Raw genomic sequence first — 19,198 nt, 5'->3', positions numbered from 1 at the left:
TGTATATCCTTGCCTCCTTTGTCATAGATTAGTTGACCATAGGTGTGTGGGTTTATCTCTGGGCTTTCTATCCTGTTCCATTGATCTATATTTCTGTTTTTGTGCTAGTACCATATTGTCTTGATTACTGTAGCTTTGTAGTATAGTCTGAAGTCAGGGCGTCTGATTCCTCCAGTTCCGTTTTTTTCCCTCAAGACTGCTTTGGCTATTCGGGGTCTTTTGTGTCTCCATACAAAATTTAAGATTTTTTTGTTCTAGTTCTGTAAAAAATGCCATTGGTAATTTGATAGGGATTGCATTGAATCTGTAGATTGCTTTGGGTAGTATAGTCATTTTCACAGTCTTGATTCTTCAAATCCAAGAACATGGTATATCTCTCCATCTGTTGGTATCATCTTTAATTTCTTTCATCAGTGTCTTGTAGTTTTCTGCATACAGGTCTTTTGTCTCCCTAGTTAGGTTTATTCCTAGGTATTTTATTCTTTTGTTGCAATGGTAAATGGGAGTGTTTCCTTAATTTCTCTTTCAGATTTTTCATTTCTGTGCATTAATTTTGTATCCTGCAACTTTACCAAATTCATTGATTAGCTCTAGTAGTTTTCTGGTAACATCTTTAGAATTGTCTATGTATAGTATCATGTCATCTGCAAACAGTGACAGTTTTACTTCTTCTTTTCCAATTTGTATTCCTTTTATTTCTTTTTCTTCTCTGATTGCTGTGTTGCAACTGGTTTTTGTATGTTTATTTTGTATCCTGCAATTTTACTGAACTCCTTTATTAGTTCTAACAGGTTTTTTTTTTTTTTTTTTTTTTGCCGTACGTGGGCCTCTCACCGTTGTGGCCTCTCCCGCTGCGGGGCACAGGCTCCAGACGCGTAGGCCCAGCGGCCATGGCTCACAGGCCCAGACGCTCCGCGGCACGTGGGATCCTCCCAGACCCGGGCATGAACCCGCGTCCCCTGCATCAGCAGGCGGACTCCCAACCACTGCACCACCAGGGAAGCCCCAGTTTTTTTTTTTTTTTAATGAAGCCTAGGGTTTTCTGTATATAAGATCATGTCCTCTGCAAACAGGGATAAGTTTAATTCTTCCTTTCCAATTTACATGTCTTTTATTTCTTTTTCTTATCTAATTGCTCTGTGACTTCCAGTACCATGTTAAATAGAAGTAGCGAGAGTGGGCATCTTTGCCTTATTCTTGATTTTCAAGGAAGAATTGTCATTTTTTCACCATTGAATATGATGTTAGCTACAGGGTTTTCATATACTGTCTTTATTATGGTAAGGTATTTTCCTTGTATTCTTAGTTTGTTGAGAGTTTTTATCATGCAAGAGTGTTGAATGTTGTCAAACACTTTTTCTGCGTCTATTGAGACAATCATGTAATTTAAAATTTTTATTCTGTTGATGTGGTGCATCACATTAACTGATTTTCATATATTAAACCATTCTTGCATCCCAGTGATAAATTCCACCTGTTCATGTTGTATCATCTTTTTAATGTGCTGTTGGATTCTGTTTTGCTACTATTTCACTGAAGATTTTTGCATCTATATTCATCAGAGATATTGGCCTGTAGTTATATTTTCTTGAGGTATGTTTGTCTGGCTTTGGTATCAGGGAAATGCTTGAGATATATTGTCAAAGGGTTAACCTATAGTTCTGACTCATCTCCTAGGTTGCTGTGAACCTTGGACAAATATTTCATTTTCTCTGTGGTCTAGCTATCATATCTGTATTATGCCCTAATCAAATTTCCAGGGTGGTGGTGAGGCCCAACTGAAGAAATGGATATGAAAACATATTGAGAAGGGCAGATTGCTAAGCAAGTTAATGTAGATATTGTAACTTTTAGGAACTGTGAGCAGTCATTACAGCAAAAAAAAAAAAAAAAAAAACAAAGTCACAAGGAGGTAGCAGTCTTTGCTATGAATTACATAGTGTTGTATTATATTTTTACTTAAGTGAACTTAGTATAGAGTTATTCCTAAGACAGTAAAATGGTTGCTAAATTATTATAGAGAATGTAATAATGAAAGTTTCTTCTTTTTCTCTTTCAGAGAGAAAATGAGTTAGGTACTATGTGTAAATAAAACAGGATATTTTGATCCCACCTTTTGATTTTGCTGTTTCAATCTTGCCATTTTGCCTCCATCATATTGATATCAAGGACATTTTGACCCTTCTATCTACTCTTTTACCTGCCATTAATAAAAAAAAGTAAAAAATATGATAGCTGTATTTATTGATTCCTAGGTGCCAGGCTCTGCTGTAAGTGGTTTACATGTATTTGCTCTTATAATATAGCAATTTATAAGTTATGCACTATTATAATTCTGATTTTATAAATTAGAAAACAGAAACAGTCAGGTAGTCAGGTTAAGAAATTTGAACAAGATAATTCAGTCAATGATGTGGACAGTTACTTCATGGAATACAAAGGTGATTAGAAGTACACAAACCATACAACTGGCCAGCCCTTAATAATAGGTCAATCCTGGATTATCTGAGAGAAATTACTCATTATCATGAACCAACAATCAGTTATTTTTAATCAAGATCATAGTGAATATTACATGTAAAGAATCAGTAAGAAGTAACTGTGACAGTTATTAAAACTTCACATGATAAAATATGTTATTTACCAAATTTAACAGAAGAACATATTGTTGACAAAATTTAGATAGCAAAATTTTTACTTGGTGTCAAAAAATGGTCACAAAAAGAAAATTCAAAATGACTGAAGGCACAATCAATAACATTTGATATAGATAAAAACCTCATAAATGATAAAAGCTTCATTGCAAAATTCACCCCCTAAAGAATTGATCACAATGAAAATAGGATAGAAAGTAAAAATAAAATAGAAAAATTAGAAATACTATAAATGTACATAGAAACTTGGTTAAAGAATTATAATGAATTAGTGAAATTTACTTCAGTGTGTCTTTCTCCACAAAAATGTAGTCAAACTAGTGGTGTAAAATGATTTTAGACCTGTTTTTGAATTTTTAGGTATATCTTATGAGCATCCTGTGCATCATGGGTACCTTACTAAAGTAAGATACCATGCTTGGTATGCTTAGTTTTTGATTTTTTTCTTCAAGTCAGATTTTTACTTCATCTTATTTGGAAAATGAGTGAAAAATTAACTGTTGGGGTCCATATGCTACTTGGAGAAGAAGAGCTAAAAAGAAGTTGATTGTTCACATTTAATCAGTAAATAACCCTTTTATTTCTACCTATAAATAATATGGATACTTGTTTGTTACTGCTACTGACTAGTCACATTATAGTCACCTAACAAATTCTATTGAATTATAATTACTCAAATTATTTTGTAAGTTGATAATTAATTTAATTTGTTATTTTGACAGTGATTTATAATTTGACACTTTGGAGAATTCTGATCAGCTTAAAAGTATGAGATAAGTATTTGACAGAGAAGCCATCTCCTATTTTGACCATTTAAAAAAAATTCAGATTCTGTTTCAAAAAGAGCTCACTTGAAGTTACAGTTAATTTCTCATTGGTAAAATATGTAGTAACTATTGGAATCTTTTATTTACAGTTAGTGGAAAGTAACCCCATTTACAATCTGCAATGTGTTATTCCAAAAACCAAGCATAATTTCCACTAATAAATTATGAGAACTGGAACAAGCTATGAATGACGACCAAAAGGTAGAGGTGCTAAATCTTTAGTTTAGAAAAAGCAATCTTCTAGAGAAAAAAGTCTAAGTTCTTGAAAAATATTAAAATAAGTGCATTCCTGTAGTTCTTAAACTAGATGCAGTCTTATACTAGTTATAAATATTAGCTAGTGAAATGAAATTCAACACATCAGTGGAAAGGACAACTTGAAAATTGTGAGACATTGAATTATTCTGTTTTAGATCAACACTTCCAAGACCTAATATAAAAGAAGAAAAGTCTTAAATTTTATATGTAGAAAACTTTTAAAAATCAAATTAGTCTCATGCATGTTGTTTATGGTTGTGTATATTAAGCCTAGTCAGTACAGCATGGTGGTTAAGAGGGCAGCCTCTGGAGCCTGACAGTTTAGGTCTAACTCTTTACTTTCTCATTTATTAGCTATAGAACCTGTGAACAACTGGGAAAATTACTTAACCTCTTTGGGCCCTGGTTTCCTCACTTCTAAAATAGGGATAATAGTTCTACTTCATAGGATGGTTGTCAGGATTAGATGTGTTGATACACCTAAAAAATTCTACCTCTTGTTGTTGTTAGTATTATTATTATTATTTTACTAGCTACAGGTGAAAATTTTCTGACCTATTTACACATAGCCTTCTTCTCAACTTAATATATAGTTGGTGTTTGGAGCAAATTCTTTCCTACCTAAATTGTTCTTAATCTTTCTATCTGTGTTACTCCTGAAGGCCTACTAATCAGCTGTGTGCTCTGTGTGGTTATTAAGATAATAAAATGTAGCATACTAGTATATTGTGATAGGAATCTAATATTGCAGGTATTAAAACAGTGGGGACACAAGAGAATAAAACTAATTGAGAAGATACTTGTAACTATGTGACCTTGGTAAAGCACTTTCTCTCTTGACTCAGCTTGTTTAAAAATTTTTTAGTCATGTAAAATGCTGGCATTGGATTAAATCCCTACTTTCCTTCTTAAGCTTCTGACTTATAGTACTCTTTCTCCTGTTTGAAATGCTCTCCTTACATAGCTGGTCCCACTTTAATGATGCCATGCATGCTTGGACACCTGTAGAATGGACCAGTGTAAAATGGATCATCTGTTTTTTTTTTTTTTTTTTTTTTTTTTTTTTTTTTGTGGTACGCGGGCCTCTCACTGCTGTGGCCTCTCCCGTTGCGGAGCACAGGCTCCGGATGCGCAGGCCCAGCGGCCATGGCTCACGGGCCCAGCCGCTCCGCGGCATATGGGATCCTCCCAGACCGGGGCACGAACCCGTATCCCCTGCATCGGCAGGCGGACTCCCAACCACTGCGCCACCAGGGAGGCCCGGATCATCTGTTTTTAACCCACTCAGGGTTGTCAGTGGAAACCACAGTATAAGGGATAAAGTCATCTGGAAGTGAAGTTTGCAATATTATGTGCAATATTAATATGGAGGCAGTGCTGAATGACAAAATGACTTGATGAAAAGAGGGGAACTCCCGAACTCCTGTGGTGCTTAATATTAATAGGCATTTATTAACGTCTTACTGAACTGGACTTTCTTTAGGCAACATATTGCAGACAGAAGCTGCTGGGAATTTTTACCTTTAACTTTCATCTTCACTCCATTTATAAAAAGCTAATGCTTAAAGGGCTATTTGTTGAGTGTCACCACTATCAAGCACCCACCATTTTGAAGGTACTCTTCTGGGCATTGAGTAAATACTTGACAATGTTCTAAATGCCAGGGCCTCTTGAGAACTTAAGAAGAATGTTGTGTAGGCAGGGATGGGGGAGGGCAACTTGCTGAGGAGCAAGTTTTGGAGGTCTGGGCTGAGTGTCTTAAAAAATGTACCACATCACTACTGCTTTAACTGTTATTGTACTGACGGCTGCATCTTCCTCAAGCTGCCTTGAAATATTCTAACATGTTGACACTTTGGAGGAGAGTGAGAATTCTCTTTTCCTTTGGGTTTCGATCAGTGTTTGAAAAGGGAATCATTGAAATATAGGTCTGAGAGGGCATGACAAGGCAAGCCATCACCTCACAATGAGGGCTCAGCAAGCTGTTTTCCATTCAGAGCTGTCTCTCCTCTCTGTCAGCTCTTTTGAAGCACCCATAAAACAAAATAGGCTCATTAACTATGAAGGGGTGAGTGAAGTTGGCAGTTACACCTATTCAAATAGGTTTTCCTTTTTAGATGTTTGCCCTCCAGAAAAAAGAACAGTCAGAAGATGAATGCCTCCATATCAGTGGTTGCTCTTGGCCTCCCTTTTGGGGTGAGTGTGGTCAGTCAGTGTCTGGGGGATGTGGGCATTTTGCTCCAGATCTAATTCTGAACTGGTCCATGAGGTTACTGTCTTGGTGAAAAGGCAGGATGGCCTTGTCACCATCATTTCATTCAATAAGTTTGCATATAAGGATAAAGACTGACTGTCTGGTGTTCCTTTTTTAAACAGTCAAGGGCAATTCTTCATGACTCTTCTCACGAGGACACAGACTTGTCTTAGTTGTGCCATCTTGCTGACAGGGGCAAGCAATAGTTCTGGCCTGTGGACCAGCTCTTCCCATCCATGGATTCTCTTCTTTCATGGAGCTTTCACTGCAAATTTGGCTCCTTTTCTGAACCTACAGCATCCACATTTTAATGAGCTGAGAGAGATGCCAAGATACATAAGAGATGGTTTTAACCCTTGAAATCTTAGTCAGTAAATGAGGTAACATGTGACGACGTTCAATAAATCACCATGCAAATGTGAGGCAATTTGAGATGATCCTTGAAAGAAAGATGGGAAATGTTTCTATGGTTTCTGGTTGTGGAATAGTTTGAGCAAAACCACAGACGTGTTTATAATCAGTGGACAATCTTTTTGGTCCTTACTTTATTTGACCTGAGCAATATTTGACACTGTTGACCCTTTGCTTTATCTTGAAGGGTTCTCTTGGCTTCATGACATCACACTCCACTGGGTTTCTCCCTGCTTTTCTGACAGCTCTTTTCAACCTCACCCCCAGGTTTCTATGATCACGTGTATGCTGATGATGCCTCACCTGTGCCTCTAGCCAGGCTGCTCTCTTGAAGGTCAGACCTATATATCTCTCTTCTGTTGACACCCGCATATCCAACTCTTACTTAAATACCTTGAGTCCAGCATGTCCAAAACTGAACTCCTTATCTTTCTCCCCAGTTATGCATCTTCCTCAGTGTTGCCTATCTCAATGAATAATGTACATCTAGTTATTCAAGTTGGAAACATGGTTTAATCTTTGACTCCTCCCTTCCCAACACCCTCCATGTGATAAATCATCATGCCCTCTATATTATAGTTTCTTAATATCTCCTGAATCTGTCCAGGTCTCTCTGTCTCCATTGTTACCTCCTTGGGTCAGCTTTCCATCATCTTTTGCTTGGATGAACTATAGTAGCCATCTGCCTTCAAGCTTTCCTCCAGCTAATTCTTTCTCTACATTGCAGGCAGAGGAGTCTTTCTAAAGCACAAATGCCATCATGCTTTTTCTTACCTTAAAGCCTCCTAATAGCTCCCCTTTGCCCTAAGGACAGTGTCTACATCCTTAAGTAAGGCTGCTTGCTTTTCTTGTTCTGGCCCTGCTGGCCTTTCTTGCCTCATCTCTTGCCACCACCACTCAAGCTCCCTGAGCTTCAGCCATTTTGAAGTGCTCCTGCAGTTTACAGACTCCCGAGGTGAGTTTTCCCATCTCCAGGACTTTGTGCACACAGTTCCCAGCTAGCACGCTCTTCTCCCTTGCTCTGCCTCTGGACTCAGCTGGGAAATCACTGTTCATACTGTATTCTAATGGCCTGTTTACTTGTCTATATCCCTTTAGGTTGGTCAATACCTCTTATAGAGCCTGGAACATTTCAGATATTCAGTAGATACTTTGTGGATGAATGAGTTAGTGATAACACATGGAGTGTCTTTAAGGATGGCAGATTCCCCCAGTCTGACTGGAATGTAGTCTATGTGAAGGACAGGAGTGAAAGATATGAAAGGTGTTTGGGTGTCTTAGGTTGGGTTCCCTGAACACAAATTCTGAGACAAAGATTTCAGTGCAGGAAGTTTATTGGGGAATGCTCTTGAGGTCAACTCCTAAATTAAACTTTACTAGGCCGTGGGATTCCACTGAAGGTATTTACACAGAGAAGTCATGTGACTCAGAGCTGTACTTAGGAAGATTAATCTGGCTGAGGTGTCTAGATTGGATTAAAGGTGGAGAAATTGGAGACAGAGAGGACAGTGGGAAACTTTTTAAATGGTCCAGGTGAGGAAATAAAGGCCTGAGCAAGGGTGTTGGCAGTGGAAATGGAAAAGGCAGGTGGTCATTTGCAAGAGATATAACAATGCTGGAATCCACAGGCCCTGGTGACTGATTAAATATAGGATGTATGGAAGAAGAAGGAGACTCAAAAGTCAGTTAAAGGTTTTGAGCCTGGCTGAGATGTAAGAATGATGGTGCTAGTGATGGAAATTTAACAAGAATATAGTCTTGGTAGTAGATTTGTTGAATTTGCAGTAAGGCAGCCACTCAAGGAGAAGTGGCCTATAGGTGGCTGGGCAAGGAGAGATAGGGAGGAGATGATGACATTCTAAGTAGGGGTTGATGGTTTGAGATGGAGCAGCGAGGTAGGAATACACATCACATGTCCAGGGGACCATGAGAAGATCAATTTGGCTAGAAGAGAGAATTCATTGAAGGAAATATTGGCTTGAAAAGTTGGAAAATTTTTTGTGGAGGGACTTGAATAACATGCCAAATAACAGAGGGGTTAGAGGAGTTCAGGAGATTTCTTATAAAATTGCCTTGTTTTCTGAAGTTTGATCCTATCTCCCATATGAATGTGGGTCTCCATAAATCCAAAGAACTAGAACTCTTCGCTTGAAAGACACTCTGTTTTTTACACTGAAGTGGCTCTGAAGACTGTTGGTCATTGACATTCTTTTTTGTGGAGATTATATGAAGACACATTAAAGGAAAGTCCAGTTTGCATGCATTTCTGAGATTTTTATATTCAGTCTTTGCTTAGCTTTCATGAGGCATGAAAGATCTGTGGCCTAATTGGTCAGCTGGTTCACTGGCTCACCCTGTAAAGTAAATATTGTGTATCTGCAAGTGGAAAGTCAGTATGTGTAATCTAGCTGCCTAGTCACGCCTGCCCAAACGCTGTTGAAAACTTTGACCAAGGGCTATAAAACTGTCAAGAGCTAGGGCCCAAGCTTGCTTCCATACCAAATAGCTCATTATTGAAGCTATTGGGAAGATAACAGGGCATGCATTTGACTTGCTGGGATTCCTTCTTTGCTACAGAAGCATCTGGCAGAGCTAAATAGCTTTGTGTTACATAATTTTTCATTTCTTGTTTTTTATTTATCCTCTAGTTCGATTTATTTGACATCAAAACTTACTCCGCCTTCCTTTAAGCACACTCATAGAATGTAAAGTGTATCTTGATATCAGTGCAGTGACTTCAAAATGGAATCCTCAGATTGGCCCTCAGACCATTAAAAAAAACAAACAAACCCAAAATTTCTTTGGTGTTGTTGAGCAGATGTTTGATTTTTACCCCCCTCCAAGGTGATCATGGGCTGCTATGAGACTTCCCCATTGCCATTTAATGACATTCGCAACATCACTTATTTTCTATTTTCTTTGCATAATTTAATCACAGAATATTGAAAACATCTCTTGAGAAAAGGATGAGAATTGCTGCTGAAGGGATTAACCTTTTTTTTTTTTTTTTTTTTTTGAACAGGAGGAAGTAAATGATATGTACTGAAAGCCCCATGGTTGCTTTTGGAATGGTCTACTAGATTTGACCAGTGCTGGAGAGTATGCAGTGGATGATTTGCAGTTACATCTGCTAAGGTAAAGAGGCCTGAGTGTGTTTGTAACTTTCTGCACAGCTAATTGCATGAGCTTTCACTCAACAGACGAAAACATGTCAAATCTTGATAAATTAAAAAATAAAACCTAAGCGTGTTATTAAGTTGCAACTGATATTCAACAGCTCTACATAAATCTCTAAGAAGCAAACGAAGGAGTATTTACTCTTTTATTCATTGTTCAACTTTGCCCAATCGATTTTATGCTTCAGTCCACAGAAATGTTTACTGTACTATAAAGGTTTTTTTATACTTACATTTTATATTTAACAGTGTCCTTCAGATGTTTGGTCTAAAGAGGGTACGTTTCAGTGATCCAAAGAATCACATAAGGGCTGTATGTTGTGTTTTCAATTAGAAATCTTAATTGCTTAATGCCTTACTTATTCCATTTAGATCCTTCCTGAATCCAGGCTAATTTTCATGGCTGCCTTAGCTATCCCTAGTATAAACTTTTCATTTCCTCCCTATTTACCTCAGCTAGAGATGAAGAAGAGTCATCTTCAGACCTTATGTTGTGATGTTAGGAACGCTGAGAAGACTTCTTTATTTTCCAAATTAACTCTCATAAGTAGTTTTTTTTTTTTATTAGTAATATTCCTTTAACAGGCACCAAAGCCCTTAATGTAATTTACTCACCCATGGTGTCTATTAGCCTCATCCCTGGTAGACAGGATTTTGGTTTACTGACATGTTTTTAAAAAGAAGCACAGAAAATATCCATGGCCACATAAAATTAGCCACTGACCAGTAATGAGGTGGTTAATACTATGAGCTTTGGTGTCAAACTGACTTGGGTCATAGACCTGGTTCCACCACTTTCTCCCTGTGTGACTTGGGCAGTTTATTCTCCAATACTCAGTCTCTTCATCTTTCAAATGGGATAGAAATGCCCCTGTCATAAAATGAGATAATATCTGTAAAGCATCTAAAGCATTTAGCATGGTGTGAGGCCACAGTCTATGGCATACAATAGGTGCTCAGGAAATGTTATTGTCATTACTATTTAAATATCTAGGCATTAAAAAATGCCTTTCTTGGAAAAGGGTAACACAGATTTGGTAACACTAAGCTATGGTGTTTGTTTGTTAAGATGTTTGTAAGCATGCCTTAGATTTTCACCTGAGGCTCTGGGCTAAATTCCATCCTAGGAGATTAATGTGAACTCCCGGCACCTGAATCCTTGCTCCTGACCCTCACTTAACACTTCTGAATAAAAACTGCTCCTGCAGCTTTTGCCTTTTGCATCTACTTGTTTGACATCTGGACCTCTTGCTCTGCTGTTGTGTAGCTCAGGGGTCCACAATCCCCAGGCTGTGGACCAGTACCGGGCCCCGGCTTGTTAGGAATGGGGCTACACAGCAGGAGGTGAGCGGCGGGTGAGCTGAGCCCGTGGCTTCATCTGCCGCTCCCTATCGCTTGTGCTACCGCCTGAGCCATCCCCAGCCCCCCACCGGCCTGTGGCAAAACTGTCTTCCGCAAAACTGGTCCCTGGTGCCAAAAAGGTTGGGGACCGCTGGTATAGCCAAAGGCCGGCCTTTTCCCCCTTATTCTCTCTTACCAGGAGGTTTGGCTTTGTTATGCTGCCTCATCTACCAAAGTCTGATTCTCTGGTCTGAGTTCTTCTTTTTGGCTTTGTCTTACCAGGTCAGCACTGATGGACCCGTCCCATAGGCTGCATGTAGGTCACCAAGATGTTGAAGCCCCCAACTAATGGGACTGGTGGGCTCTTACTACTATTGAACACGCACTCATATGGAAGATTCTTGTAACCACCTCACAAATTTTAGACTGAACCTTCAGCTTTAATGTCCATTTTTGCTTAGGAAGCTTTAATATGGCTTGGCTATGATTACCTATCATATTTCCAAGATTCCTATGGCTTTTTTGAGTTTGCTTTTAATTTTTTGAAGAACTTTTAATCTGATAAGAAAGTCATTGTAAAAAATTTAAATTGCAGATATAGGAAGGTACAGAGAGGAGAATACAGTGTTCCTTTAATCCTATCCCAGAAATAACTATAGTTAATATTTGGTTTCCCTCTTCTTTCCATACATATACTTATGTAATTGAGATAGTACCTCTTACATTGTCCACTTAATACTATATCACAAATATTCCCCATTCCATGAAAATCTCTTTATTAACACTTTAATCACTGCATAATGCCCCACCGTATAGATGTGCCATAGTTTAAACTTAGCCATTCCCCCATTATTATACATTTAAACTGTTTTCATTTGTTTGATTATTAGAAATGACACTAAAATAATCATATTTGTACATAAACATGTTTCTTATAAATTTAAAACCCATTACAGATACGCTTTTTTAAAAAAAGAATAGTTTTCTCTCTGCCATCCTTGGACAAGGAGTAAACAACTAGACTGAGACAACTGTAGACACTTAAATATCCACTGAATGAATAAATAGGTATTGAAAAGGTGATTTGCCCTCATTAAAAATGAATACATACAAGTGTGGAACTAAGTAAGTGTTCTACTTACCCTTGAACACAAGAAGTATGTTAAAGAGAAAGGATATAGAGAAAAATAAGTGAAACTAAAAAAAAATCTGGGAGTTAGAAAACTGTTCTCTGCTCCAGTGGAACACTTCCATTGCCATACTAAAAAATATACAGTTGACCTTTGAACAACGTGGGTTTGAACTGCATGGGTCTATTTATATGCAAATTTTTCAGTAGTAAATAAAATAGTACTACACAATCCACAGTTGCTTGAATCCATAGATGTGGAACCTCAGATATGGAGTATAAGGTGGGCTGGATGGGTTTTTGAGTGGGCAGAGGGTTGGTACCCCTAACCCCTGCATTGTTCAGTGGTCAACTGTACTCATTTTCTAGCTTCTCCATTGATGCCGAGACTGCTAGCTAGTAACCAAACCCCTTTGCTCTTCTTTCTGAATACACAGCTAGACTCTATTTCCCAGCCTTCCTCACAAGTGTGGCCAAAGGGATATAGCAGAGCGATGTAAGCCACTTCCAGTCCTGCCCCATAAAATGTTCTCACTTTCAACCTGCCATTGATCCACCTCTTGATGTAGATGAGCACAGGGACCTTGGAAGCCATCAGTTGCAGGGAGTAGAGGTCCCAAATAGAAGCAGCTCGGTTCCTGAATCTCTGCTTGGAAACAATTGTCTGCCTATTGGGTTACCAGAAACTTAGGCTCATTCCTGACATGTCCTTCTCCCTTATTATCTATATGCAACCTGTCATTAAGTTCTTTGTCTCCTGTGTATATTGAATCTGTTCATTTCTCTTCATGCTCTCCACCAATACTTTTGTCCAAGTTAGCATATCACCTTTTCCTGGGCTGCAGGCATAGCCTTCTAACCTGCATCCATTCTGACCCGCTTCAGGTCTATCTCAAGGTAAAAGGGTATTTTACCAAAGTGCAGATATGATGACATTATTTACCTGCTTAAAATATTTAAATAGTTTTCAATTTCTCTAAGAATAAAGACACAAATTTTTCAGTGGTACCCTGTCTAGCTTTATCTCCTATCAGGCCACCTCTTACATTTTCAGCTTCACCTACACTGGCATTCCAGTCCCTTGGACTCCATCCCGCAAAATACTTCTTCCCTCCGAAGGGCCTTTGTGTATGTAGATCCTTTTCTGAAGGCTCTTCCCTCCCTTTTTTTTTTTTTTTTTTTTGCAGTACACGGGCCTCTCACTGTTGTGGCCTCTCCCGCTACGGAGCACAGGCTCCGGATGCGCAGGCTCAGCGGCCATGACTCACGGGCCCAGCTGCTCCGCGGCATGTGGGATCTTCCCAGACCGGGGCACGAACCCGTGTCCCCTGCATCGGCAGGCGGACTCTCAACCACTGCACCACCAGGGAAGCCCTTCCCTCCCTTCTTATTCAGTTACCTCCTACTCATCTTCAGGAGCTCATCTCTAGAGACATTTTTCAAAGGATGCCATGGTAGGTCATTTGATTTCCTCCTATTAATAGGCTCTTGGAGCACCACCTGCCTTTTTGGTAGCTTCTGTCATAGTTGCAATTTTACATTTGTTTGTGGGATTATTTAATTAATTTGTTTCCCCCAATAAACTAAGTTCATTAAATGCAGGAAGGGTGTTTAAACAGCCATCATATCCATGCTTGTGGAAAGAATAAAATAAGGAGAGAAGTAAAGAAAGAAAGAAAGGTTGGAGAAATGAAAAAACTGATGGATGGAGTGAGATTTGTTACCACATTGTTTAATATTAGGAGTCAGGATCTTGTTAAGTTAGGAACTACAAGATTTATGAGGTTTCTTGACATGTCCCTTGTTGTGTTTTACTTCCTTACCTTTGTGTGTAAATTCCCCTCTGCTGGAATACCCTTTTTTTACTGGGACAAACCCTATTCCACCTTTAAGATCAGCCCAGCCTTCTCTGATTTCTCCCAGGCAGGGTTAAATGCTCTCAGCTGTGCTCCCCTTAGAACATATTAAGGCGCTAGAGACAGATGGGTCTTGTTTGCAATCTTGGTCCTGCCCCTGCTTGACATTTGACCCTAAGCAAGTCATTGAATCTGCTTCTTCAGTAAAATGGAGCTAAAAATTCCTTCTTCATTGGATGAATATGAGGAATGAGATAATGGACTGAAAGCACCTCAATAAATATAGGTGCTCAATAAATAGTGACTACTTAAAACAAATTGAATCCAAATTTATTGTGTTTAATTTGCTAATCATATTGTAAGTTCTTTGAGGCCAGGGACTATGTCATATTTACCTTTGCTCCCTTAGTACTTAGCACAGTGCCCTGTGCATAGTGGATTCTCAGTGAATGTTTAATAGCTAATCACCAGATTAGGAAATAAAGGCAGATAATTGCTGCTAAGAGACAAACAGGGGGAACAGAATGTTGAATCACTACAGGAACACATCTAATAGAGGCCAGAGGTTGAAATATACTTTTCAACTTTTGAGCTTGAGTCAGAAATTAGCAACTCTTAAATACACAATTGCTATTAACAAGATTAATTGATGCCTGTACATTGTGGTGGTAAGTTTGAAATAAAGGGTCATCTCCTACACCTTTTTTCCCTGCCTATTCAAATATTCCAAGGCCCAGATTAAATGTCCTTGTCTATTTTCACAAAAGCCCCATATATGCTAGGCACAGGGCTACTTCATGCAATGAGGGATGTATCCAGGTTTTGAGCAAAACTTATATATATTTAGAAGCTCACTTTAAGGGAAAGAATACAAAATTATAAATGCAAAATTAGACACAAAAATGAGTTCTTATTTAGAATAGCAAAAGAGATCACAAATAAATCACAAATTTTAAAAGCTGACAGCAAATATCACAGTCTGGGAAAATAATATTCTTTTTATTAATTAGCTGCCAGGAACTCCTTTGTAATAATTTTTCCACTACATTTTTTTGGATGCATGCTGTTTGATTACCTATGGTAATAATTTTGTAACATCATTTCTTTTTTTATTAATTTTTATTTTATATAGTAGTATAGTTGATTAACAATGTTGTGTTAGTTTCAGGTGAATGGCAAAGTGATTCAGTTATACATATACATGTATTTATTCTTTTTCAAGTTCTTTTCCCATTTAGGTTATTATAGAGTATTGAGCAGAGTCCCCTGTGCTATACAGTAGGTCCTTTCTTACAGAGACAATAGAAAGATAACTTTATCTTCTAGAATGGTTGAGAAAAAATGTTAAATTGACAGTTTGCAGAAAGGTTTCTTTGGTTTCACAAGCCATTTTGGCAATGACATACAAATTTTTAGAATTGTCAAATTTGGGAAACCTCTATCAAGTTTTTATCACATAACATATGTACAACTCTAAATCACTCTAAGTTTTCTTGTGCGGGGACTAATGTTAAACACCCTTTGAAATGGCCACACTAACTAGTGAGTTGACAGTGCCCTTGTTGTGGTAGTAAAATTACAATTTTTTGTTTTCTTTACTGGTGTTAGTGTTCATATCAAAGTAGCAGGACACTTAAAATCCTTCCCAGTGTGTTCACATGATTCATTCCTTTTCATTAATTTGATCAACTCAAGAGTCTATTCATTACTTCTATTTGAAATTTATTTCTTCATCTCAATGAATTACAGTTTTTGGTATTATCTGAAACAGAGTTTGGGGGGTTATAATTCACTTCTCATTGTCAGAATAATTTCTAGTGAGCTCTTATAGAAATATATGAAAAATATTTTCATGGTATGGTGCATTTATAATTGCCTATGCTACATAATTAAATATATTCTTGAAAAGGCATTGAATAAAAACCATATCCTCTGCTTTTCATTTTACACCTCTGGTGATTAGGAGAATTTTCCATAGATTAGCCTCTGGCTCTGCATATTTCAAGACTTGTTTTTCTTCTACTACCTACTCTGGTGCTGGATACCGTAGGACACATTAAATTGTGATAGGACCCCTGGCCTTGAAACTCTGTGCATGCTGTCAGGTAAAATCAACACAGAAGGTGGTAGGAATATTTTTAGAAGCTATTCCTACATCAGACAGGAACTGGAATTAAACATACATAGAAGTGACTGTGAACTATATAGGTATATTCCACTAAGGCCAAGTTAAATGTACCCTCCTAACTCAATTTCCTGGGCTGGATTCCCAAAAATCCTTGTGACCGTCCCAGTGCTACCTAACATGAGGAGAAGTGTGAAGGGTGGAACCTAAGAGGAAAGATCAATACTAACCCATCCAGCTAAAATGTATTACTTTTTCAAATTTTACAAAAATAATATGACACTGTGAACACATTGTAGGGTCCCTTCAGGGCCTTGGAAAGGACTGGTGCAAGGGAAGGGCCTTGAAGTTTTAGCTTCACTAGCTTCCTTGAAAATTTATCTTTGAAGGGCAACCAATTTTATATAATACTCTGTAGTTGGACTTGTGATGTGCTCTGGAATCAGATAGGCTCATGGTGTTAAGTATACAATACCACTTTATGTAATGTCTTATGTGTCTTTGCATCGAATGGACATGTTTGGTGCCTGATTTGCTAAGTGAGTGATACACAGAGGAGAAGACTAGAGTTTTCTCTACAGAAAGGAAGAGAGGGAAAAAAAAGGTAGAGAGCCAACAGAAAAAGGTTAAGGAAAGACTCATGAGGTATGAAGCCATCAGGCCAGTTACATGTGCTTCTGTTGTCAGACTCCAAGCAGTGTGGATATTGCTGCCCACCAGACATCCCCTCAGCAACAGGAGCTTACTGGGCGTTGCAGTAGGAGTTTCTAGCTCACTGACAACATCCCCTATCAAGCCTCTGTTTCTCTTCTCCTCTGCCTGAGGGCTTTCTCCAGTGCCAGGAAGCTCACCCGCCTGCAGGTAGTTATAAGTGGGTGTGGCATTAGTGCCCCAGGAGGCGACCCTTACCACAGGGATGGGAGTTGCAGATAAACAGCCCAGTCTAGGCGGCTTCTGGTGGGATACTTTTGAGGTGAGTTCCACACTGTTTCTCAGAGGATCCCCAAAGATGCTAAGTGCTAGTTTGCCCACAGAAGTGACCCACTCATTAACTCACTCATTGATTGGCATCTCTCCCTTCCCTGACTCACTTTCCCTAGTTTCTCACCTGTGCTTCCTAAGTTAACCTGTCAAACTACCAACACTCAGTTCTGTAACAGGGTCTTCTTTTGAGGCAACACAAACCAGGACACCTGGTTTAAGTCATGTGCAAGTAATTTACCACTTAAAGAAACAATCTAAATATTAAGATACAAAAACATGGAATACAGTTTTAAAGGAAATAAATAAACAATTTGGAGATATGCAACAAAATTATTTATTCATGTTATATGCATCTGTTTAAAAAGAATGCTGAGATTCTGATGAAACTAATTTAGTTTCTATGGGAAGATAAAAAAGAACTGAATTATTGCATTCAGGTCTTTAAAATTCTCTTGCGTTTATATTCCAACTCTGGCTTATTAAAGGGGTCTGTGCTCCATTAACATACACATGCGTTTACAATATAAACAGCTTAACTAGACATCTGTGTTGACTACATATAAATGGCAGTTAACTTTTTGCCTTGTTTCTGTTCAACGATCTTGATATTTTAGTCTGCTGGCCAGATGAAACAAGATTGGTTTTTTGGTACCAGATGTGTCACAGTTTGTGCTTGTATTTTGCAGGTGCTCCCCCCAGCTGGGAAGATGGAAACTTGCCATCTTTCTGAGATGATGATTCAGGATAGAAATATAAATGTGTTAAAAATAATTCGACATATTGATGGAAGGCTTTGTCCCTTGTGGGCTTCTTATGCGTAACATATGAGCAGACAGGCAGCTGTTCTATATTTTAAAAGAAGAGTTAGAAAGTTAGAAGCATACATGGCTATTCAAAACATAAGAACTGCTTGCATTGTGGAAACAAGGTTCAACAATAAACTTGTATTTGTGAAGCTTCCCCCCAAATAATAATCCCATTGGGTTGTGTTCAGGTGGTCGTAGGGTTTTGAACAATCTTTCTATTTCCATCATTTAGATTCACTAAAACACCTTCCTTGTAGGGGCAGAGTGGTAGAGATGACTACATTTTTTTAGATAAAAATGGGGATTGGTTTGTAGGTGATTTCCACCCTCCAATATTTATATATATATATATTTTTTTTGCGGTACGCGGGCCTCTCACTGTTGTGGCCTCTCCTGTTGCTGAGCACAGGCTCCGGACGCGCAGGCTCAGCAGCCATGGCTCACGGGCCCAGCCGCTCCGCGGCATGTGGGATCCTCCCGGACCAGGGCACGAACCCGCGTCTCCTGCATTGGCAGGCGGACTCTCAACCACTACACCACCAGGGAAGCCCCTATATATTTTTAATCACAATAAAAAACCCTAATTTGCGGGGGGAGGTCATTTTAACTTAAACATTTTGAAAGAACCAAAAGCCCCATTGAGGGCTGAGTTGTTAATAAAATGTGGTATCTCTTATCTTATTTCAAGCCGCTAAAGCAAGAATCCTTTAGGAGATGAGGTAATGATGTTCATTGTTTGCTCCTTCAGTAATCACCTAATGAATATTAACCAATGTCAAGAATGGCAGTAATCTTTCATTAACCCCTTACCTTTCACTGATCTTATGGAAGGAAGGACTCTTTAAGCCTTTTGGTCTAACTTTTGAACAAGGAGAATGCTAGCCCCATTCCATCTTTACTGTTGCTCTCAAAGCTCCCCCATAGAGAGATCTCTGTTTGTATCTTTAGGAATAGGGGTTTTTTTCTTTTAGAAATTGCTATCCTCTCAAGTATAGTAAGGTCTGCATGATTGGTCCTTGAATTTCAGTTTCTAGAGTTCTGGAGTATTTTGTATAACAATTATTTCCACCTCTCTGGAGTTTTTTAAAGAGAACAAATGAGCTAAAGTTTAACAGAGTAAATCAGAATCAAGTTGGTATCTGTGCTATTTCAATCCAACTGCAGTTAACAGCAGTGGTGACAACTAGTCACGGCAACGAGCAAAGCTAGTCCACAATTGGGGTGGGCACTGCAGGAAGAAGCCTTTGAAGGAAGGGGATTGCTTGTTGTTGCTGAAATTTGGAGCATGGCCAATGAAAAGAGCCCTAATCTAAGTCAAAAGACATTCACTCAAGGCACAGTGATCTTGCTGAACAGACTGTGACCTTGAGCAAGTCT

At 38.6% G+C, this 19,198-nt stretch overlaps 1 long non-coding RNA gene across 1 annotated transcript in view; it reads left to right on the top strand.

Annotated features, from left to right (window-relative positions):
• Positions 1 to 19,198, top strand: part of LOC308628160 — a 211,697-nt gene that overhangs the window by 149,959 nt on the left and 42,540 nt on the right. Inside the window, exon 3 of the long non-coding RNA XR_014017505.1 lies at positions 9,427 to 9,539. This is a non-coding gene — a long non-coding RNA (uncharacterized lncRNA). The remainder of the gene's footprint in view (positions 1 to 9,426; positions 9,540 to 19,198) is intronic.

The sequence above is a fragment of the Mesoplodon bidens genome (genome assembly GCF_964165515.1).
Source record: "Mesoplodon bidens genome assembly, chromosome: 14".
Taxonomy (NCBI): Eukaryota; Metazoa; Chordata; class Mammalia; order Artiodactyla; family Ziphiidae; genus Mesoplodon; species Mesoplodon bidens.
Note: the sequence above shows the minus strand (reverse complement) of the source record. Positions and strands in the feature narration are given on the sequence as shown.